At 37.6% G+C, this 12,781-nt stretch overlaps 1 protein-coding gene across 2 annotated transcripts in view; it reads right to left on the minus strand.

Annotated features, from left to right (window-relative positions):
• Positions 1–12,781, minus strand: part of RBPJ (recombination signal binding protein for immunoglobulin kappa J region) — a gene marked incomplete at its 3' end in the record, with an annotated part of 85,088 nt that overhangs the window by 31,012 nt on the left and 41,295 nt on the right. The gene's annotated exons all lie outside the window — the stretch shown is intronic.

Here is a 12,781-nt window from a genome sequence, read left to right on the forward strand (position 1 = left end):
AGTTATAAAAGAAATCCTCTAGGAATCACCTGCACCCAGACAAAATAAACACTTTAAAACAATTCCTAAACAAAAACAGCACACCCTGACTTAGGCCCTATACACCTGCTCTGAGCAAGTAGCATACTGCTCAGATAAGGATGACAGGTAATGTACTTTCAGAGACACCTCACAAAAACCAAACCAAACCAAACCAAAGATACCACAGACACAATCACTAGCACTAAGACAAAGGTTCTCAGTCCTAGAAGCTAGAGGTAGTAGAAAGCTTACAAATACCAGGTGGCAGGCACTATATACTTTTTATACATTACCCCATCTAATCATTATAAATCAATTCTACAAAGCACACATTGGTCTTATCTTAAAGATATAAAATGAAACCTGTCCAATATCACAAATTAAATTAAGTGGCAGGCCAAGTTGAAACTGAAACCCAGATTTTAACAACTATTCTAGTCTTAGGCTCTAAGGAAAACATGCTAATTTTCCAGACCTGTTAGTAATCACCACTTTACTATAAATAGTAAGCCAAAAGAATAAAATAACGGAGCATGATGTTAATAGACAAGTATATGAAGAAGAAACTGAAGTTTCTATATGACTTAGTTCCTCTTAAATAGAAAAATGTGGTTCTCTTGTGAAAAATATTTTTTCTTTTAAAGCAAAACTACAGTTATAAACAATTAAGTTGCCGGGGTGGCACACGCTTGTAATCTGTGCTTGGGAGGCGGAGACAGGAGGATCACGCAGGTTTGAAGCCAGCTGCGCTGGCGTAAGAGACCCTGTTTCAAAAATATAAAAATAGGTCTGGGAGTGTAGCCCAGAGGTAGAAGGGCTTCCAGGAACCCCAGTACCACCAAAATAAATAAATAAATAAATAAATAAATAAATAAATAAATAAAATAAAAAATAAACAAGTGACTGATCATAAGCAGAGGTGAAGTCTGTGAATGAAGGCTTATTGGACTTATGGTTTCTATATCACACTTGAAATGTTCCATACAATTAACTTTGTGCTACTCCTTAGGATCCCACTTAATTCACTTTATTGAGCTAATTAAATGTCATATAATGACACTGTTTATAAATGTAGTTTATAAGAAATAGGTATCTATAACTGAATATCATAGTACTTTCATTAACCCTGAAACGCTGAAAGTGGGTTTAACTTAAATAGCACAAATAATCCAAATTTTTGAAAGTAGAATTACTTCTGACTAGTTTTCTTTGACTTTATCCTATAAGATATTCAATTTTTAAACATCTGAAAATAAAATACAAAACAGATTTCACAATACTCAGCTAGTGGTTGATGTAGTTAAAGTTCTGCATGTAGATGCAGAACTAGGTTCCTGAATCTTTTTTCTTACAGGGAAGATTTCTTTTTGAAATCTTGGAAATGTACCACTATATAGCATATAATTATAATAAAACTACTGTTCTAAGATAGATATAGAATATCTTACAAAACGAAAGAAGTTTATACATGCAGATTTATACTTTATAGAGAAAAGCAAAGAAAGGTGTAACTGGAATCTACCTAATGGTTAAAATGGAAATGGTAATAACTTTAGAGAGAGACAGTTAATGAATTAAATAAAACATTATGATAATGCCATCACCCTTTGTAGTAGCTTTTATACGCTAACCAGAAAGAACCCTTTGAAATCTAACACAGGTTAAGAACATGATCAGTAATTCAAGTCACTGCCCTCAAAATTTAAACATAAATTTTGTTCCTAGGTGCTTTGAAGTTTTGCAAAAATTAGATTAACAAGTAAAGTTGATTAAAATACCTTAAATTCTTTTAAAAAATACTAACTAGATCAAATCAACCATTACATAGCTAGATAATACTGCTCTTTCCCACATAGAAAACATTAGCAAGAGAATTCAATACAAGTTCTTGTTGATCCTGGACAACAATTTACACAGAACGTGAATGCATCATTCCACCTAGGTGTTATTCTTAAGCTCATATAAAAATTAAAATCAAATAGTTTCTTCAGTACATAATAAAGTATTTCCAATAAAGTATACAATTCTGATCCTCTCTTTATGCATATGCGGTCACATTTCTGTTTAACACTTTATTAGAGTGGGGGAAGAATTAGAAAATGATGTTTTTAAGAAAATTCAAAAAATCATGTTAGCTGGGCATGGTGATGTGTACCTGTAATACCAGTACTGAGGAGGCTCAGACAGGGGGATCAAGGACAGCCTCAGCAACGTAGAGACTTTCAACATCCTAATAAGACCCAGTTTCAAAATAAAATAAATAGGCTAGGGGTGTAGTTCAGAGGTGAAATATCCCTGGGTGCAATTCACAGTACCACACACACCAAACAAAAAACAAAAAACAAAAACAAACAAAAAAAACAGCGTGTAGAAGGTTCTCAATATATAACTCTGAATGTCACAATCCAAGTAAATTCTAATAATTTAATAAGCCTTCAGAAGCATGAATATGAAGAATTGTGTCAAGTTATACCAAGATGGATACTATATACATCCTGTACTTATCAAGATTCATCTCCACTGATAATCTAATATATGGCTAACACAAAATTTTGAGAATTATCTGCTGCAAAAAAGGGGGAATCCTATCTGTAATCATGGGTAATTCAATAAAAATCATGACATAACAAATGTATTATGCAATCAAAATGATCACTTCTCAGCAGAAATGCACCAGTAAGCTATCAATTATTCAGTGATTGATCATAATCTAAAGATCAGGAGATAGGTAGGCATATGTTTTTATCTGTATTTACAATGTACATTAAAACAAGATGTCTACTGACATCAACTGAATTCACAAGTGAATCAAGTTTAGACCACTCATAAGTAAAATATTTTTTACAACAGGTATATGGTGTGTTTCACAAGAAAGAAGGCAGACAGGCGGGCAGGCAAGTTCTTAAGTGCACTATGGGCCCTTTTAATTTCATAAAATAATGAGTGAATCATTTTCTGCTATCCAATTTCTTTTGATATAGTATAGATTTTCAATATTTCATTCGCATGATATTTCTCAAATATTCTGGAGTCTATTTAAATATATTTTTACTTAAATGTGATAATCAATCCTGTCAAACATGGAGAGGGGGGACAGAGCACTTGCGTACATCACCGGGGATTGAGTGAGCCCAGGAACATTCCACCTCTGAGCTACACTCCTAGCCCTAGTCATCGTTGTCATCATCAAGGCACTGGAGACTGAACCCAGAACGGCATTTTACCTCCGAGTTATTTTATTTTTATTTGAAACCAGGGTCTCACTAGGTTGATGGGTCTCACTACTTGCTGAGGCTGTCCTCAAACCAAGTGCTGGCATTATAGGTGTGTGGCACCATGCCTGTCTCTGGCAAACATCTGAAGAGATAAAATTATGATTTTGGCTTTTCTTTTTAAAGTAACAACAATTAGCCAGGCTAGTGTTGTTTTGCATCATGCACTTTCCTTGTTCGGTATCAACTACTTTTCCCTCAGACTGTAAGTTGCAGAAGTTTAATAAAGCATTTGCTTGCCATCATTACCTATGTTACCTACATAAATTATGATGAGCATAATTCACAATTATGTTCATATGAGACTATGGCTGAAGAAAATTTATAATCTGCAGTGCATACATATCATCGGTATAGTTTTAAACTAGCAAACTCATTTTACTTTAACTTCATTAATTCTCCCCCTTTTTTCTGGTGCTGAGGATTGAACTCAGAAACATTCTACCCCCAAGCTACACTCCCAGGTCTCAGTAAGTTGCTGAAAGCCTTGTTGAATTGCTGGGGCTGACCTCAAGCCTACGATCCTCTTATCTCAGCACTTCCGAAGTACTGGAATTATTCTAGTACTTCTTATTCCAGTACTTCCCAAGTACTAGAGTTATCTGCATATGCCATCCCTGACCAGCTCTTGCCTTCTCAATATAAGAATAGCTAAGAAAAATGTTAATTATTGTGGCCCAATCTGACTTTATACATCAAGAAATGTGAGGACTTAAAAGTTACCATCTAGCTGGGCATGGTGGTGCATGCTTGTAATCCCTGCGCTTGGGAGGCTGAGACAGGAGGATCTCACAGGTTAGAAGCCAGCCTCAGTTACTTAGTAAGGTTCTCGGTAATTTAGGAGACCTTGTTTCCAAATAATAGGTCTGGGAGTATAGCCCGGAGGTAGAAAGCCCCTGTGTTCCACCCCCAGTACCACCACCACCAAAAATAAATACATAAATAAAATAAATAAAATAAAAGTTACCACTATCAAACACAGTATTTCCTATCTATAAATAGGTTCCTGTATATCTTTCAACATATTAAAATTTCAAGAAAATAAAACACTTGCACACACATTCTGTTTGTGTATATATACAGCCTTTCTACTCATGGAGGAGGTATAATAGTGTTTCCTCTCAAACTAGATACACTTTCTTTTCTATTCACCCATCTGTTAAGTAAGCATATGACCACAAACGTATTGAGGACAAACAACGGTGAAAGTTAACAATACTTTATCATCTTCTCACCTTTTCTGGCTAAAAGACACTACCCATGAGAAAACCAAGTCAAAAATCAAAAAAGGAGGGGAAAAATAGAAGAAAGAAAATTTAAATACAGAACAATGTATTAATTATACCACTATACGACAAAGCAAAACCCTTGTCTCTCTAGAATGTTGTCAACTAACAGTTTAGAACTTTGATTTTGAAAATATAAAGGTGACTTAAAAAGCAAGCTCAAATCATATGGAAAATTCTGCCACTGAGTTATGGAACATCAGCTGATTTCTTCTATTTTTCTGTATTTCCCAAATTCTCTGCTTAATGCAGAAATGAGATTAAAATAAGGCAAGAAAAAATGGTGAGTTATTTGCAGAAAATAAGTAGAAAAGAAAGTATTAACAATCTAAACTCAGATTTAAACCAAACTTTACCCCAAATCTTTCATAAACAGTATTTAAATTTTATACAGTTCAAAAATACTGGGATTCCTGCATCACAACTTCAGATAGAGAAATGAAGCAGCAGCAGCCAGGGGAAGAATCAGGCAGCCTAACTCACAGGATCAAGGCACACTGCCAAGAAAGGAACGGTAAGATACATTAGCACTGCATTCTGTGCTCACAGTAGAAAAAGCAAAGCAGATAGTACTGAGAAGCTACTTAGTAACTGACTCACTAAAAAATACAAGTTCATTAGAAATGTTACACTAAGGAGATCTGTCAGTCACAAAAAGTGCAAAGTTGGATGTTCTCCCTAATATGCAGAAGCTGGGGAAAAAATGGGAAATAGGAGGGACTTCAGACAAAAAAGAAGGGACTTTAGATAAATAAAGATGATGGGGTGAGTGAGATGGGTGGAGCATATGTACATTCACAAACATATCCAAGTCCATCACTGAGCTGAACACAAGGAGGACGAGAAGCAGGAAACGGGTAGGAACTGGGGAGGGTTACATGAGTGATGTGTGCATGGACGCCTCTACCAACCTGTACCTCATCAGGGTGTATGATTACAGTAAACCAACAAGAAAAAAGTTTAAAAAAGAAATGCAACATGTAATGCTCTCTCCAAACGTGTTCTTCAGCAAATATTTATTGAGCCCCTAGAAAGGGCCAAGTGCAGGTATTTGGCACTTATACTGGTAGATACAAATCCATGTCCTAGGGGAACTAATATGCAATCTAGTTGTATATGCGCAAACATATTCATCTAATAATTTATTCTAAAAAAACTTAGAAGCTTTTAAAATATTGTACCTACTGATTATGACTGAAGACATTAGTATTTGACTATTTAAAATGCATTTTAAAGTAAATATACAATTTATCTTTACGAGCTTTATTTATTTCCCATCCATGGGTACAGAAAAATAGCCTATTAGGTCATACAAACCTTGAAAAGATATTTTGAACCAGGCATGGTAGCCACATGTCTCACAGGTTCGAGATCAGCCTCAGCAATTTAGTGAGACTCTCAGCAACCTAAGCAGAACCTGTTTCAAAACAAAATAAAAAAGTGCTGGGGGTGTAGCTCCAAAGTAGAATGCCCTTGGGCTCAACCCTCAGGACCATATAGGAAGGAAGGAAGGAAGGAAGGGAGGGAGGGAAGGGGAGGGGAGGGAGGGGAAGGGAAAGGAGGGGAGGAGGGAAGAAGGGAGGCTCTGTCAGGAGCTGGGGATATAGCTCAGTGGGAAAGCACGTGCCTAGTAGGCATGATCAAGGCTGAATGAGCTCCCAGGCGTCCACGTTTATTAAGCATGTTTCTATTAGAATAAACATCCCATGGTACAGATTTCGGAGACACCGCTGCAACTGCGTGTTTGCAGTTGGTCCCTTGGGTGTACTACCCCCCCATTATGCATACTGTGTACAAAAGAACATTTGAAAAGCAGTTTTTTCTTATTTTTTAAAGTGGTGTAACCTAGAACAGAAAAAAACTTTGTGCCTCAGTTTCCTCAACTGAAAACAAAGATGAAAGTACTTCCAGATTCTTCCGAGAATCTAAAAGGTTCATACATGGAAAGCATGCAGGTGTTAAGAGTGTACTACAACAACTAAGCACTAAAAAAAACCCCACTAAATCCCCTTTTCAAGGCTGGATTACTGAATTATCACTCAGTAATGATACTGTATCACTGTATTTGTTGTTATACTAACAAATACAAGGAAGCAAACTGAAAAACTGAAATGGACCTTTTATTTATTTTTTTAATTATTATTATTATTTTTTTGGTGGTACTGGGGTTCCTGGAAGCCCTTCTACCTCCGGGCTACACTCCCAGACCTATTTTATATTTTTGGAAAAGGGTCTCTTACGCCAGCGTGGCTGGCTTCGAACCTGCGCAATCCTCCTGTCTCCGCCTCCCAAGCGCGGGGATTACAAGCGTGTGCCACCACGCCCAGCTGAAATGGACCTTTTAAAACAAGTATACTCTTATCCTGCCTTCAAAATACACCTAGTTAGCCAGGTGTGGTGGTGCATGCTTGTAATTCTAGTGCTTGGGAGGCTGAGACGGGAGGACCGCAGGTTTGAGGACAGTCTCAGCAAGTAGTGCGACTCTCATTAACCTAGTGGGACCCTGTTTCCAAATAAGAAATAAAATCTGTCTGGGAGTGTAGCTCAGTAGTGGAATGCCTCTGGGTTCAATTCCCAGTACCATAAAAAAAAAAAAATACATCTAGTTAACCATATATCTGATAAGGAATTAACATCCAGAATATATGAAAAAATTCCTACAACAAAAAAAAACTAATTAAAAAGAATTTGAATAGACATTTCTCCAAGGAAGACATACAAATGCTCAAGGTGCACATGCAAATATGTTCACCATCACTAACTAAGGAGGGTTGGTAAGAATGTGGGGAAACTGGGACCCATGTGCATTCCTGGAAACAATGTACAGAGAAGTTTGCACTGAGACATATAAAGAATGTATGGACACAGCAGGGCCTGGTGACTCGCTTGTGGTCCCAGCACTTGCATTCGGACGTGGAGACAGGCAGAGACCGGCGGATCCTGGTTTGCGGACAGCCTCAGCTACTTAGCGAGGCCCTTCCCAGCTCAGTGAGACCCTGTCTCAAAAAAAGGAAGAAAAAAAAAAGACTAAAAACTAGGGCCGGGGGTATAGCTCGGAGGTAGAATGCTCTTGGGTTACATCTCCAGTACTGCAAAAGGAAAAAGAATGTATGGAAACATACTAAACAGACAATTATAAGCATGGAATTACCATGTGATCTAACACTTCCACTTCTGGGGACACAGCCAAAAGAAGTAGGAGCAAGAACTCAGAAGAGTTGTGCAGTCATGTTCACAGCAGCAGTGCTGACAATGAGCAAAAGGTGGACAGAACCCAAGGGTCCACCGACAAAGAACAGGTAAACAAAGTGGGGTTCAGGCAGACAGTGGCATGTATGCTTCAGTCAAGAAAGGAAAGCAATGACATGCTGCAAAATAGGTGACCCTGAAAGACATTATCTACGTGAAATAAACCAGACATAAATGGTCAAATATCGGTACCTAGAGTAATCCAATTCATAGCGACAGAAAGCAGAATGGTAGTTGTTAGGTGCAGGTATGTGTAGTACTCAAAGGGCATTTAGTAAATGTTTGGTGAAGGGATAGATGAATGGGCACATACTCTTAAATATAACAGTTTCCAAAGGAGTCAGGCGCCATGGTGCACACCTGTAATCCTAGTACTTGGGAGGCTGAGACAGGATGATTGCAGGTGCAAGGCCAGCCTCAGCAACTTAGTGAGACACTGTTTCAAAATAAAAAATAAAAAGGGAGGGGGGGAAGGTGGCTCAGAAGTAGAATGCCCCTCGGTTCAATTCCCAGCACCCCCAAAAATATGTGTATGTGTGTGTGCATATATATGAATATACACACATATATATGTATTTTTTATACATAGTGCTTCTATAAAACACAATGAAGACACTAAATTCTTTCCAGTTCTATCATCATCCCACAACTACTAACTTGGCATACAAAACAAGAAGTCATAAATGGCAAGGAACAAGCCATCCTCACCAGAGGCACTGGGTGGTCACTCAATCACTGCAGAGGTGGCTTTACCTGGGTACTTGGCAGAGTTCTGAGTACTTTACATACTATGTGTGTCTCTCAGCCTTTCCAGAGAGAGAATTCATTCTACAGATATTCTCCTAAATAATGAACAGAGACAGGTCATTTTGGAGGGGATCTAAAATATGGTCTAATACACAAAAGGCCATGATTCAGTAAGAAGTTAAACAATTTCAAAGAAGCCTGTCCCGCAGGGGGAAAAAACTGGCAATTCCCACTTATAAAAACATGTAAAAGAGGACAGTGGGGATACCTTACATATGAGTTGAATGAGAAAATACTCAGTCAAGTAAAATAAAAAGATGAGAATCCAAATTCCTATGTTCAGAACAGGGAAGAGCTTTCCAAAACTTGTCATGTCACATTATTATATAAATAATGAAATGACTTTTTGCTTTCATGTTAATACCCAAAACATTTCTTTTAAATTGTTAACTTTGTTTTCTGCGACACATATCTTGTTATTAATGAACAAATCTACATTTGTAGTCAAGGCAAAAAACCACCTTTAACCACGATTCAAGGCTTAAAGAATGGCTTTCTGCCAATGCGTATCTAAGCCCTTAACCTGTCGGTCTATCTTCACGGAAGACTTGGACCAAAAGAGCAGGCTCAGTGCGAGTTTCTAACTCTGCCCAGCCTCAGAGGAACTAAATGATGGTGCAAAATCTGACTCTAAGCTGCTTTACCCTCTGTGTGCTAGCCAAGCAGCTCCTCTAACCATCACAGGAGCCCTGGCTCAGCACAGGCAGAGGAAAGGCTTAGCACTGAGGCCGGGCAGATCACCCAGCAGTGGACTATCAGCAACTCCCAGCGACGTCGAAAGGAAAAACCTCAACAAACCCTTCAGCTTTGCTGCTTTTGGTTACTTGCGTATTCTTGACTTTAAAAACCACGAACTTTAGAGGTCACTCAGCTGAGCAAAAGACATTTTATTAGTCTCCCATTAGCTTTGCTGCAGATAACACTTCTGACATGTAGGTCATTATGAAAAGGATTGTCTACATTACTTTCCAGGGAATTGAAGGCCACTTTTGTTTGAACCACAGCTCTTTCACACAGATATCTGATAGGTGATAACTGATGGGTTATTTATTTGACATCAAGGGCTAAGAACTCCACTCTTCAGGCAACGAATTTGCATCCTATGAAGATTCACTATATATGTGCAGACCACTAATTATGTCACCTCTGACCACTCTGCTTCTTTATCCTGGAAATATCCCCAAACCCTATGCTCAGGAAGGCCAATCAGATCTGCCCTGTGGTCTCCATGCTTCGCCGCCTTGCAAATAAACTCTCTCTCACAGCTTGTCTCAGTGACTGGCACAGGCCAGAGTGCAAAATGGGCCTGTCACACAATGGAGGTGGCACTGAGGAGACAGGGACAGGACTAGGAGGTGGAAGCTAACCTTCCTAGTTTGGTTCATTCATGTTACATATTTACTTGGTACTTTGTTATGTTGTAAGCTTAAAACTATGCAAATTGCAAAGCTGTTGTGTTACAGATTATCTTACTAGTTTACTGTCTAGTCAACTACTTTAATTACAATTGTTTAATAAAAGAACAGTTTTTCTTTAGAGATAAGCTGCACTGTGGCCATTTCATTCTTAACATTCCTCCTTACTAACTTCTGCATATGAATATTCCCTACTGACGCAGGCAGCCTCTCTTCTGTATGGTACTATTATTATTCTAGACCTCTTCCCTCACTCTTGCCTTCCACCACAAGTAATTCATTGACAAATGTCCCTAACTATAATTCCAAATCCCCCGAGGTTAGATAAAACTCTAATTAGCCTTGACATACAGCTTCCCAAACTGTCCTCATACAACAGGAGAGCAAAAGGCAGTGTGTCTCTTTCTGTATACGCCTGGGGAGGGGGAGGCAGCAGGGGAGACCCTCACCATGTGCCTGTATCTCTCTATTACATTGTGATGTAAGACTACAATGCACCAACAGAAACACATTAGAGTCTCATTAACAATTCTGAAAATCAGCATTATTTCAACTTACATGAGAAGACTGACCCTCAGAAAGTCACAATGTATCCCTTTCTCTTGCTTTTGATCATAAATTTTTCATATTAAGGTTAAAGAAGCCCTAGAGATAAAATACATAGGAAAGTCATACCCTAGTGTACAAACCATTTATCTTCCTTGCCTTTCCCAAAAAAGGACTTTCCCCTCAGCTCACTGATAATGCCCATTCACTTTTTCCATTAAGCAAACCAGTGAAAACAAAAATTTCTTTAATATTTCAGAAAAATTATCTCTTAACCTGTAAACTGTTTTTTTTTTTTTGGCAAATTAAAACAGTTGAATCCTAAAAATGAAATACTGTAATAATCCAACCTAGCATTTGGGAGGCTGAGACAGGAGGACCCAGGTTCGAGACCACCCTAAGCTACTTGGTGAGGCCCTTTGAAACTCAGTGAGACCCTGTTTCAAAATAAAGAACAAAAAATAGGGCTGGGGTATAGCTCAGAGGTAGAATACCCTCTGGGCTCCATCCCCAGTGCCCCCCACAAATAATAATCCAACCAGAGAATATAAAGAATGCTCTATGGTTAAATAAATCAGGAAAATCTGACAGTGTTACAGTTTTAAGGCCTAATCAAATCTCAATTCTTTAAAGAATTATAAGCAAAGAATTTTAAGTGGCCTAGAGATGAAGAGAATGCCCAGCTATTTCCAGAATAAAGTGGACATGCACAATAGATATTTTAGACCAATACCTTTTATGCTGGTCAATGTTTTTAATGGTGAAATGCACATTAGAGACATATGGCCAAAGTTATAAAGTTTTATGATTCATGCTCAAACATGTGCAATATTAAACATTAAATTTTCAGCTGGGCATGGTGGCGCACGCTTGTAATCCCAGCATTTGGGAGGCTGACATAGGAGGACCACAGGTTTGTGGCCAGCCTCAGCTACTTAGTGAGGCCGTCTGCAACTTAGTGAGACCCTGTTTCAAATTAAAAAGAATAAAAAAAAAAAAAATAGGGCAGGGGGTATAGCGCAGAGGTTGAATGCCCCTGGGTTCCATCCCCAGACCCGCAAAAAAGGAATAAAAAAATTTTTTTTAATTTTCACTAAACGAATGATTATAATAATAGTAAGTCTATTGTTTAAAAAGAAAAGGCAACAAAAACAAAAAAAAATTCTGGAATTATAGTACTTAAACTGTAACATTGTTTAGATCCCCTGTTTTGAACTAAGCAATGATTAGTTTGTTTCTACAATGGAAGAAAAAAACATAAATGAGCTGATAGTAACTTTCCAAACTTTACAAAGAAAAAAGAAAATCACATCACCAACTCCAAATAAAAAAGCTGTAAGAATTCCCCACAAAGATACAATGCTATAGGTTACTGTTCCTTCTTCAACAACCAAGTTCTTTGTGAAGCAGAATGACAATTCAGAAAAGTGGTATTTCTATTACAAAAAAAGAAAGTGGATAATTTCATGATACATGATACTTAATATATTCAAAATGTTGTACAACTATCACCTCTACCTACTTCTAGAACATTTCATCACCATGAAAGAAACCTTTTGTCCATTGAGCAGCCAGTCCCTATTACCATCTTCACCAACTCCTAGCAACCACAAATCTGCTTTCTATCATCATGAATTTTCCTGTTATAGTTACTCTTGTAAATGGAATCATAAACTAAAAAAGTGGTATTTCTGACAGATTCTATGAAATACCATCAATATCTAAATGAAGTTCTTCTCTCAATAGACTTTTAAGTTCCTTCAAAAAACAGAGGAAAACTTGCACACAACAAATACAGGTCTCTATCAATTTCACCCAGTCAATTATTTATGATAATAATCTGTCATTATGGTTAAGCCAATAATACTGTGGCTCACAAATTATTTGTGCTTTTTAAAAGTTCTGAGTATAGAGAAAAATTTAAGATTCAAAATATAATTCTAAATATAAATTTAGACTTTGAGGGCTGAGCATGGTTGTGCATATTTGTAATCCCAGTATTTGGGAACCTAAGACAGGAGGACGTGGGTTCTCAGCCAGCTTCAGCTACTTAGTGAAACTCTGTTTCAAAAATAAAGAATAAAAAATAGGGCTGAGGGACTAGTTCAGAGATAGAATGCCCCTGGGTTCCATCCACAGTACCGCGATAAAATAAATAAGTTTAGACTTTGAGAATCAAAAGTTG

Source organism: Muscardinus avellanarius (assembly GCF_963383645.1).
Source record: "Muscardinus avellanarius genome assembly, chromosome: 6".
NCBI lineage: Eukaryota > Metazoa > Chordata > Mammalia > Rodentia > Gliridae > Muscardinus > Muscardinus avellanarius.